Source organism: Lichenostomus cassidix, chromosome 4 (genome assembly GCF_008360975.1).
Source record: "Lichenostomus cassidix isolate B80296 chromosome 4, HeHo_3.0, whole genome shotgun sequence".
Classification (NCBI taxonomy): Eukaryota; Metazoa; Chordata; class Aves; order Passeriformes; family Meliphagidae; genus Lichenostomus; species Lichenostomus cassidix.
The window spans coordinates 37,530,988-37,543,491 of NC_139484.1; the positions used below are offsets into that span (position 1 = coordinate 37,530,988).

The 12,504-nt window shown below is 35.1% G+C and overlaps 1 long non-coding RNA gene across 1 annotated transcript; it reads left to right on the plus strand.

Annotated features, from left to right (window-relative positions):
- The first annotated feature begins 3,091 nt into the window (after positions 1 to 3,091).
- Positions 3,092 to 4,522, plus strand: LOC146438269 (uncharacterized). The gene is made up of 3 exons (XR_014852049.1): positions 3,092 to 3,226; positions 3,942 to 4,026; positions 4,283 to 4,522. It is a non-coding gene; the product is annotated as an uncharacterized LOC146438269 (long non-coding RNA).
- The last annotated feature ends 7,982 nt before the right edge of the window (positions 4,523 to 12,504 follow it).

Consider the following 12,504-nt stretch of genomic DNA (forward strand, 5'->3'; position numbering starts at 1 on the left):
TCAGTGCATTTTTGGCCCTAAACTTTTTAGAAAACCTTGTGAGAACATGTATTTCATGTATGAAATTCATGTAGAATTTATATTAGCAAAATATGCTGTTATACATTTTCTTTTTTATTTTCTTATTGTTTCAGAATCAAACAATTGGTCTGGTGAAATATGGATCATGTTAAATAATAATAATCAGAACTGCAGAAGCAATTGTATATTTTACCCATTAAAGGTGCACAATTTTTACTGCATATTTGAAATTTAAATATTTTTTAAATTCCAATTCTGTGGCAATTGTTTTTCATGCACAGTATGTGTTTGTGTACTCATAACTCTCCCTGAAAATACTCCTTGTCATGTTATAGTCTTTATCCCAGTGGCTAATTGTATAGTTTCATCAATGTGGAAAAGTTTACGAAAACAGACAACTCCTTATCCAACTCTTTATTCCAACTGCTTTTAAAGATGACAATTCATTTGCATATATTTAAGAAAAAAAATAGCATACAGAAACAAAGATAGTTAACATTCTTCATCAAAATAATGAAAAACCTTATGAGGCCTGAAGAGTCTGTTTCATTTACTTTTTAAAATCTTTTTCAGCAAAATGTAGACTGAGAGGGGCTATGACTGCTTTTTTAAATACATCATTGGGTAACCACTTAGGGGGAAAAAGAGCTATAGAAGACAAAGCATATTGTTGGCATGAAAATAAATGTGTAAGCACTAACTAAGAATAAATTTATGCTAGAAATAAGGGAAAAAAATCTCTAGTCATCAAGGAAGTGATTCTCTGGAACATTCCAAGAAAAATACCTGGTGACCCAGCAGAGCAGTCCTTATCCTCAGTCTTCAGTTTTTATGTTTAAAACATTGTGGGCTGTGGTCTCACAGCCCGCCCCAACAGCTGTGACTTCTTGCTACATTAGCTAAATGTCACTTTAAAGAGTACAGAGGAATACAATGGGAAAAGAATTCATGCTGTAAAAAAGGAAAATATATTTTTAGAATAACACTAAGGCTGAAAACTTCATTTTTATGGATTTCCAAACACAGTTTTTCAAGGTTTTTAAGTATTTTGCCAGTTTGTCAAAGCTAATGCTGTCCTTGAGGATTTGCCCTGCAGTTTTATAGCTACGAACCTTTCTTATTTACAACTGTGTTAAACAGGTCACCTGGTAGTAGCATAAATAGGTATGAAGCAGAGGTGATATTTAGTCATTCCTAATAAGAATGCCGACTAGGAGATATGTGTTCCAAGGGGCCAAGAGATGAATTATGTTATGGAATACAGAGCAAGGAAACCACAAGCTATCAATTAAATTCTCACCATTTCAGTGGAAAGAATTGTGGATTATCAACAAGATTAATTATTCTGAAATGCTAATTTTGAAATATCTGGTAGATTATTAGATGTTGCCAGTGATACAGACATATTTACTGGGACAAGGAATATGTTTGTGGGTAAGAGAGAGGTTTATCCTCCACACTCTACCAGCTTCTGAAAGGGCTGCATAAATATTTTAGCCTATGCATCAGTAGCTGACACATCAGTCTCCTCCTTATAAACAGCATTTCTTTTTTTATTATCACCACTATTTATCTTTGGTTGGTTACTTGTATATTTCTATATAAGAGGACACAAGGGCTCCAAGAGGACATTGAGATTAAAAAAATTGGAGATTGCCTGAGTTAAGGCAGCTACATTGTACAAGCACTGCAACATCTCAGTAAGTCCCTCCATGTAGGAAGGAACATTGAGAGGTAAAGAATGGAGTTATGCAGCCATTTGATGAAAAGCTGCAACCTCTCTCAACTCTTCACGTAATCCAGGAAGGAAAAAGATTGTAAAAAAGTACATTTTTGTTCCACCCACATATGTTTCTCTCAAGAAATATGAAAAGAAAGTTAACATCACAGTTAGTTTATTCTAATGTACAATATATGCACATTTCATTCCCTGGTGTCATTGTCAAAGAATGCAGTTTCCCCACCACCACCATCTACTTATATTTTCAGATCTAGAAATACGCAATAAGCACTGGAGTTACAATTCTTAACTTAATTAGCATTCTTTCAAGTGCAATTATATCTAAAAGATTGGCCTTTATTCTTTCCACATTGCTACTTAAAATGCCTGATTTTTTTTAATACACTGACCATATTCACTCATTTTAAATATCACCCTGACAGCTCTATACAACAAAAATCACTGGGCTTGAGAGGTTCATTCAATTAATGGTTTTAACATTTAGAGTAATAAAAAGTAGATATTTTCCCTATAAAAACCTAAGTTGTTTGGTTCTTTCTTCTAATTAGCATGAAGACGAGGAAAATAAAGAACTGAAAATATACTTCATCTTTTATCTAGCCCACTTTTGAAAAAATGTATTTTCTTTATGTTCAGCTAACTTTAATTTACCCAAGCAAGATTACTTACTTCAGAGAACATGGGTCTTGCAGAAGTCGCTTCTGTTTTTTTCCAGTTGAGGGAAAGATGGTTACTTCTCATGGTCTAGAGGTTGCTGACAGTCTCTATACCTTGATCAGATTAGACATAAATACATTATCTCTGTGCTTCTTGAGTCATATTTGCATCAGACATTGTTTTCTTTAGAAGAAAAAAGAAAGAATCTGGCAGCCCTGAATTTTGAATTTTTTTTTCCTCTTCCCTAGAGGATATATTTAACACAAACAGGAATTTAAACTGAAAGGCAATAGTTTTAATGACTTACTTTATTTAAAAAAAATAAAATTAAGACTCTAAATTTAAAAAAAAGACTTTGTTACAGACCTAAAATATAATTTAATTTTTTTAATAGTCTTACTTGATTTTATTTATGAAGATACAAAGGAAATATTTCTGAATTTTTAAAAATAAAATAATTTTCTTAAACAGCTCAAAATAATTTGTATGACTAATGCTCAGCTATGTCTTTAGAAAGTCAAAACCCAGTAATTCTGCAAAGTGTAAACTGAAACGTTTGCCTCATAAGTGTATTAGTTCCCCACAATATTAGAATTCTTCATCCTATTGCAGCATATTAGAAGCCTCCATAAAATTACAATAGAAAGTTTCATAAGGAAGAAAATAATAAAACCAAGATGAGTGACCTCCTTAAGCAGCATGGTGATACCTCTCTGCAGGGCAGAGGCAAACAAGTGCACTAAGAGATGAGAAGGAAACTGAAAGTTCTTTTGCCATTGACTGATGTATGTCTGTGCAGGTGGTACAGTAAGTGTGATTTGACATTTCCAAATATTCAGAAACGGAAAGAAAATTTCTCTGTTATGCACAAAGTTGTTGCAGTTTTGCGTTACAACCTTCTTTTCGTATTGCCTTTTCAAAGATGCTTTATTCTGGCATTTTTGTGACACATCGCCCAGCGCAAAATTATTGTGATGGATGTGTTGCTTTTAAGCATGGGGGTAAATGATCATTTTAATGGACAGTAGACATGACATAAGGGATCATCAATAGAGGTTTGGTTTGGAGCAGACTATTCTGCATGATCAAGCAAGTACTAAGAAATTAAAATTTAAAGTCAAGTGAACTGAAGCAACCTGAGGGAGGAAAAAGGAAATATTTGAAAGTGCAGGAGCATATTATAATGAAAAATAAAAGTTTCTTAATTTAAAAAACGTGATTTATTAAGTGTTCGAATCTAACCATCCTTACAACATACTCAATGTGCCTTCCAAATAACATGCGCTATATGAGCATGAGGTGTGGAATGACAGGTTTAGGTTTTATTCCACATGCCACCATTCCGTTTCTTCTTCTTAAACTAAATTGTTTACGGACATAATGAAACTGTCCTAATGGAGTACCATAATTTAAACTAAACACAAAATACCACTTTGCAGCTCCATAATACACACTATACTTGCTATGAAATTCCTAAACTCTTTCTTGCAATCTGATTTAGTTCTCTTTCTGTGTTGCTTAGAGGAATTCATCCCACGGCACTCTAGGCTGTTTCGAAGAATCTACTGTTTCAGAGATTTTGATGGGAAAGTGGGAAAACTTCTGAGGTAGTAAGAATCACAGAACCTATCTGTTCATCTACCTAAGAGCTGGCAATACATGGTTTTTCTGTGATTAAATAAGCTTATTCTCAGGAAATTTGTATCTTAAAAAGCTATAGTCTTTCTTGAAAGCACTGATTACACTGGATTCTCTAGTTTAATCACAGTTAACCATGTAATAGATATGTGGAAACTTTTCCTCATAATGATTTCAAATGTAATGCCATATAAGCCTATTAGCAAATTGTCCTTGTTCTTGCAGGAGGGGCCATGGCTAGGGGCTGGAGATTATTCTATACCAGCTCACATCATTGCCAGGAGTGAGGAGAAGCAATCCCTTCCAGGTCTCTTCCAGCTAGGTATAGCATCGTGGATGGAGCAGTTGGGTTTTGCTGTTTCCATGTGAATCATTTGCTTCTTTCTTGTAACCTCTGTCATTAGCACTGTTGCTGTTACTCTTTCTTTTCTTAACTCATTGCTGATTCCATTAAACTGTTCTTGTCTCAACCCATGACCTTTACCTTTCCTGTGTCCAATTCTCCTGCCCAGCCCTCTGCAAAGGAAGGAGGGTGGGAGTGAGCTAGCAGTGCATGGTTTCAGTGGGAGCACTAAATCGGAGAATACCATTCCTAAACCATAACAAAAATCTTTATTATCCAAGAATGAAAGGGTCAATAGGATAGGCTGGTTGACTTGTAAATATCTCAATGCATACAGATAAGTTTTTCTTGAAGAGTTTCCCAGAAAGTATCAAAAAGGCCTTGTTTTAGAAAGTCAACTAGTCTAACATAATTTCACTCTTGTAATTGTCTTTCATTCTTTAATTTTCTTGTTGGCATGCCAGCAAGAACAGATTTCACATCCTGGATGACATGATTCAAGTAGTCTGACACAATGCCTTCAAGGATTTAAGTTGTCTTAGACTTCATTATCTCAGAAAGAACAGTTCAAATTGTCAATAGGCAACAGAGAAAACAGAAAATATTTTACTTATGTACAGTAGAAAAGTAAGATGCAAAGCATAATATTTTTATTTTCATTTAAAAACAAACAAGCTGAACACATCAACTGAATAAATCAATTGTGATAACAAAAGTGGATCAATTATTATAATGTGGAAAAGCATGCTGAGAACCAAAATAACCAGATAATGTTGTCAGTCTGGGGCACTTTTTTTCAAGTTTTATAATATTTGACATGTTTCATAAATGCTCAGGTTTTGGAATCACGCAATCATAAGAGTCTGTAATTTTTAACTTCTTTATTTACTGTAAAATAAAACTCTGAAATTCTCATGATCATGAAAACAAGTTTGAAAAAAGGGACCGTGAGGAATAAAAAATAGGATTTCTTTGAAAACAGAGGGCAAATAAAACGATCTAAACTTTTCTATCATTTTGAGTGCCATGAAAATAAATTGTTTTTAGGAATGTGGGGACTTGTCTTACTGTGCTGAGCCCCAACTCAGTGATGTTAAGGAAATTTCCCTGTCTGAGCACCCAAAACCCACACTGTGAGTCACTCTTGCACCATCTGAGCTGGGACCAAGGACCCTTCACAGCTACACACCACATACTCACACAGTCACACCAGGTTCCCTTATTGGCTCAAACCCAGGTTTCCCACAGCAGAGTCTCAGACACCCAAATACTTGAAATAATTTAATCGTAGTGCAAATAACTAGACAATAAAATAACAGCTGGAGCTGGTGCCTCCAAGGAGGGACCCAGGACAAAGGAACTCCTGGGGTTTTTACTATCACAGCCTTAGGGGCAGAAGTCTGGGATCCTCAGCTCCTGCTGTGTCTCCCAGTGTCCAGTCACTTGGCTGGTCTACAGCTCCCTGTGCCCTTTGTTATGCAAAGGGAGGGCAGTTCACAGCCCCTTGGCTCAGGCTGGGGATCCTGGCCCTGGAGAGCTCAACCTGCAGCTCACACTGCAGCTGCTCACCAGGCTACCTGCACGGAATGGATGCTTCAACAATGGGAATACTAGTCATCTTCTTGCCAAGTATCTCTTACAGGCAGATAGGTTTGAGGTTCTGTTGAGCTTTTAGGAAAGGAGTCTGTCTAAAACATGTTGATCTTCAAACTATCTCCCATCTCATCTCAGAGATTCCTGGTCCAATATTTAGCTTTCCTTTTTTTCTCTGTTCAGTGGTGAAGTTCAGCAGATCCAGGCCAAAGTCAGAAGATGAGGCTCTGCACAGTTTTTCACCAATCCTTCTCTATTTCGTGAAACTCCTGAATGCAACTGCAGGTGGTGAGATGCTCTAGAATACTGAAGAGATGTAAAAGTTTACTGCACTGAAACTAGCAGCAAAAAAGTAATGGTTTGCTGCACTAGGGTAAGAAGTGATTTTTCCTTGCTTTGCAATTTTTAACTAAGAAAAAGGATACTTCACTTAGTAGGTGATCATTCCAAATATTATGTTTTACTGCACAATGATAATGTTGATGGTGATAAAATGTGGTTTTGTTTTGTATTATTTAGAAAGTACTGCATTTGTCATAGAACAGCACATTCACTTCTAATTAAAAAATGCAATCAGCTTGGAAAACTGAGCACTTTTAGTCTAATGGTGTATTTGAGAACTAGAGAAGGGATCACTGAATGTTTTTATTGTCAAAGTATTCAACCTGTCATTTTTAAAAACATTCTAACTCCAGAGGACATTTTACATATGCAATAACTGCTGTCATTTCTTCTGTTAGTATTCTATTGTGTCTTATCAAAAATCTTACATAATATTTAGTTAAAATGCCAGTCCAAAGGTTACCCATAAAGAAATGCAAGAGGATTTGCATAACAATCACTCATCAATTCAACTGATGAAATAATGAGTCTTTTAAAAACCTGAAAATTTTAATAAGATTATAAATCCAACTTTGCTAACAATATAGCTGTGTTTTCTTCCAAGGGTGCTCAAAAATCCTTTTAAAAGTAACAGTACAGTATACTCTTAGAAAATAAATCACCTGACCATAATAATTGCAGTCTCAGGAGATTCTTTTAATTAATAATGATAATAATCCATGCTTCTGTATTATTTCCATCTATGATTAATCACGTGTTTCACAGGCATTATTAAATTTAATCTCTTAATACTCTCAGAGATGAGTAAATACTGTTATTCCACCTACAACATACAGCAGAGAAGTTAGATATGGAAAGGTGAAAAAACTTGCCTAGCACAGTGTGAATAAGGACAAATGTCAAGAAATTAAGAGTAATTTCCACTCCTAGAATTACGAGATATGTTTAGAATCATATTTTCCATGGTATTTTTTAATTTGCTTCTGTTTCCATGGATTTTTGGACTTCAATTGTCTTTCCAATAGTTCTTTTTAATGGCTCCTCTTTACAGTCATGGAGTCTAGAGAATTTTTTTTTTTCTTAAACTAGACAGAGAAAGAAATAGATAGAATTCTCACATCAAAACTCATCGCCCATTGCCTAGACATAAAGCAAAGCAAGAAATTATTTAATATTGAAACAAAGAAAGTAAAAAACCAAACAACCAAAAACTTCACAATAATCCAATGCGGCATAATTGGAATCAAATAATTTTTTTAGTTTTTTTCTTAATTAGGTCCTAAAGATGAGCTTTTACATCCATACTCAGGTGCCTACACAAGCAACTTGCTTTTTGCCAGCTAGTTATATGCACAGTGGGTTTTCTTGAGTTAACTGAAATTTAGTTAAGCCTCAGAACAAGCAAGCACCAGGTTATTTTTTATGTGTGTAATTAGAGAGTTCTGGGCTGAACTTTAGGTTCCAGTTTTGAAAAATCTTAACCTAGGTTGCCTGACTTTTACTCTTGGCTTAATGGAGCATTTTTCTTCTTAACATTTTTATTTATATTGCGCTCGTCACCATGGCAGTTTAAGGCAAAAAAACCCCACAATAATTCACCAAAAGCTGTGAGTTCTATTTTAAGATTAAGAGCAGTTGGTTCATTATAATAAAGTATTGCCATGTTAACTACACAGCCTAGAAATTAATGAAATTATTTTTACAACAAAATTAACACTTTTGACACATACAGTACAGAAACCATAATAGAAGGTAAATAAAAACTGTGCTTCCTGAAGCTGTAGATGCTTTGTGAGACCTTTGTTTAACATTCCTTCTTACAGGATTTCTTTTTTTCAGAATTTTCTCTATCTAATTAAATACACTTTTGGCTTCTACAGTGCAAATAAAACACATGTAAATTCAGCAGGTTCATGATAACTCCTTTGGCAGAATTTCTCAGCTTTATGGTGTCCTTTCACCTCAGTATTCCCTTCAGCCTTACCGTTGTAAGTTTATGTGAAATGAAGAGCGTAAAGCTTAATATTTTTGACCTCCAGCAGAAATTTGAATGGAAACTACAGAAGCTCAAGCACAATTAAGCACTAATATAATTGTCTTCATATAGCTGAAATAAATTGTCCTTTCACTGTAATACTTCTATTTTATACTTGTGAGAAAGGCCAAAAAGAAATAAGGAATGATTGCTTCAATGACCATATAGATCAAATATGAACTTTAACATGCAACTAAGCACGTATCTAAAGGACTGTGCTCTTTGATTGACTCCTGGGCCTGTCAGAAATATAAGGTCAGTCTCTTTTTCAGTGTCTGAACCAGACATTAATTTTTCCTTTATGAACTGTATACTCCATTTGTGTACTGCACAGGGCTAAACCTCATTTTTCTCTGTTTCCTAAATAATTGATACAGAGCCATTATCAAAACAACCCCTTCACAAAAGTCTCTCCACAAGCGATTTGACCAGTACTTGCAAACTAGCGAGATAATTTGTAATCCACTGGGGTCATTTCCCGCTTTAAAATAAAATTATTAAAAGACAATATAATCCAGATGAAAGCAGCAACATCTGGTAGTAAAAAACATAATCTGTGTATTAAAAATAATTATTTGAAATCTGTATTTTTAACTTGATTTTGCTTGGAAAAATATGCTGCACATAACAACAGTACAAATTATATTATCTATTAATTAACAGATTAATTAATATATTTAGTTTAATTTAATTATTATAATTTAGTTAATATTAATTAATAAAATTAATAAATTTATAATATTATTATAATTATTATAAATAATAAATAACTATTATAATTATGAATAATAATAAAAAATATAAAATAAAAATAGTTTATTATTATTTATGATAATTAATAATGTTAATAAATTTAATTAATATATTAAATACCATTATCAGTATTTGAACAGATTTTACTTAGGGATTGTGGCTTTGCACTCCGAAAGTGGCTGAAAGCCCAAAAGCTGCACGGAAGGGCAAACGGCCGAGCCAGAGGCACTCTGGGTGCACCGCGGCAGTGAAGCACACAGAAGAACTGTGGAGCTCGGGGGACAGTAGCCCGAGAGGAAACAAGGCAGAGATGAAGGAGATGCAGACTCTCTCGCTGGGGATTCCAAAGGGTTTTATTCAGGTCCAGGGGTGGAGAGCGAAGGGCAGCAGAGAGGGACGGAGAACGGAGGGTGGCAGAGGGGCAGGAATCTGGACCTCAAGAGCCCAGAACAAAGGGCTGCACAAGGTTGAAAGGAAAGGGAAAAGGGGAGTGGCTGGCCCCAAAGAGCCAACCAGGGAAAGTCCGAGGGGAGAAGGAAAGGGGTACAAGCCAATAATCATATCACTAGGGAGGGTACGAAATTGAGAAACCAATGGGGTACCGTGCTGGGGAGAACATACTGGAACATAAACCATAAATGGGATAAAGGCGGGGAAGTGAGCAGGGCCAATAAACTTATGACTTGGTGCATACTAATGCTTCCAGCCGCAGGGTCCTCTGGGTGGAGACTAACCAGTCGCCCTAACCTCGCCAGCGACGGCTTTTATCTCATACCCAGGATTCCTCTTCAATCCTCACTGACCCACGCGGCTGGTCGCCCAGGCTTAACTGCCAATGGGCCACTGCAACAAGGGATTTTATTGTCCTCTACTAGGGTTTTGAGGTGGGTTTTTCTTGCATTTCAGAAGCTGTTTTGCTGGCAGGTGATATTCTGAAGCCATTTTTTTGCTCTTTGGATGTATTTCTCAGTGAGATTGGAGTTTTGGGGAGTTTTTTGGGTTTTTTTCTATTTTTTTTCATTTAGCAGTGCCTATGTGGCTGTGAATAGCAAGCTGTATTAGCTCAGTTGGGTAGAGCATTGTGCTAATAATGTCCAGGTCATGGATTTGATCCCTTATGAGCAATTCACTTAAGAGTTAGACTTGATGAACATTGTGGGTCTCTTCCAACCCAGAGTAATCTGTGATTCTGTGTGATTCTGTGAAATTGAACTGAAAACAAAGAGGCTGTCAGCAAGCAACCTTTCAAATAAATAGGGGAAAAGCACAGTGAGTGCTTGAGTGAGTGACACATTTATCATCTTGTTCTGATTTTTCATCATGTGTTTCTTCCTTTGGATCATTCCATGCTCTTTTTTCACATTTTGCTTGCATTTCCAGAATTATATACTTCATCTAAGCTTGGTGTTTTATCAAAAAGAGTAATGAAATATCATTGCACCTCAATTTTACAAAAAATTCTAATTTCTCCACAGAGGCCTCAAACAGGCTTTTGTGTAATACTGTAATGTTAGCATACAACTTGCAAAATCACCTTTTACACAGGCATGCTTATGAAGGCCCAAAACATCTTTCAAAATATGCAGAGGTGTATTCTACATAATGAACTCAGACAACAGAATTAAGCAGTTTAACCTCTGTGAGTGATAACATAAGGGAAATTTTAAAACTGCAATATTTAAGTGTTTTGAAATGTCCCTAAACCATGTTCTAACTATCTCATTTTCCTACTATCCATACTGATAAGGATTCAAATAAGGATTTTCTTTTTAGCCATACATACATATATTTGTTTTTCTCATTTATGTTAAGGGTTCTGCAGTAAAAATTAATGTGTGGAAAGGTAATACATGCAACAGCATCAATAACAATAATTCCTATATTCTGCTAAAGGCCAAACCATTGTCAAAATGGGATTTCATATTATGGTCTCCTCTTCTTTCAGATAAAAAGCTATCCATTTCATTTCTGAAGCACATTTGTTGTCATTTGTTACAGCTCTGCTGCATGTGCTACTCGTGCTGTTTAAGCATTATGTGTTACAAGAGTAACCTCGTCAGCTACAATGGGATATATGTGCACATGATGATACACTATTTCTTTGTGACTTAGATATGCTTTATTTTACCCAGAATAAAAGGAAAAGGTAGAATACAGGATAATCTTACAGATGTATCAAGGACCTGAATTAAATTTTTCAAAAGCTTATGCATTTCTAAGTGCATTTACTTAAAAAAAGAAAAAGGCAGCTTTATATATAACCCTATTTTCCCTTGGGGGTAATATTTATTAATAATCATCAATGTCTTTATCTTGGAGTGATGCACAGAGGATTCAATGAAATAAACAATATTGTACAAATATATAGGGAAGTCATTACAATCTCATTTAAGTTAAAGCCTGAAAAAGTCTAGAAACAGACAGAGGCTTTAGAAAAGACAGGTTAGTTAAAAGAGTATGTAGTATATAATGTATAAAAAAGGGGTTAATTAATTAATTATTCATCGATTATTTTCTATTGTATTTGGTTGGGGGTTTTTTGCATGATGTATCCATTTCTTTTTTTAACTCTGATCAAGACTGATGGGAAAAGAATGGTACTGGTCATAGCATATGGGCATGGCAATAGCAGATACTCTGAAAAGAGGGAGAAGAAAGTCCATCAGCTGGCACTGATCCATTTCTCTGTTTCACACCAGTTATATTTTGTGTGCACTGTAAATTTTTCTACTTGTATTACCACTGCTCTTCAGTGTTGCTAGAAAAACTCAAATTCATTGAGATTCAGCTTTTTTTAATGTGGATAAAGACAAAATCTGGTCCCGCTTTACCAGCTCTTACCTTCCCCACAGTTTTTGTACACGGACAAATAAAGTTACTTGCCAAAATGTATAAATAGCACGAAAATTTTCTTCATAACTACCTAATATCATTATGGAAGAAATCTGACGTATTTAAGATTTCATGTAAATTACAAAAAGTGGTTTTGACATGGTTTTTCTGGAAAACACAATTATTTCTTATTTTCAACTGCTGCTTACTTTAAGAGAAATAGCCTTTATCTTCTTCCATGTAATCAATACAAAAATATTGCTGCATCTCTGTTCCTATGACCTACAGCAGATGGTCTTCACTCTGCAAACTTAATTAAGTTTGTCTCTAGTACCAGAAAGCCAAAAGGCTGTGATGTATATATATATGAGACATATAGGTGTGTAATATTTTACTTCTTTAAAAATCTTAAAATATTTCACTGTGGTAACACTAACAGCCAATTCTGTCACAGAAAATAAGATATGCCAGGCAATCAAAGACCACATTTCCTTACTAAAGCATGAACTATAGAAATTAAGATACATAAATTAGAATGTCTGTTTTCAC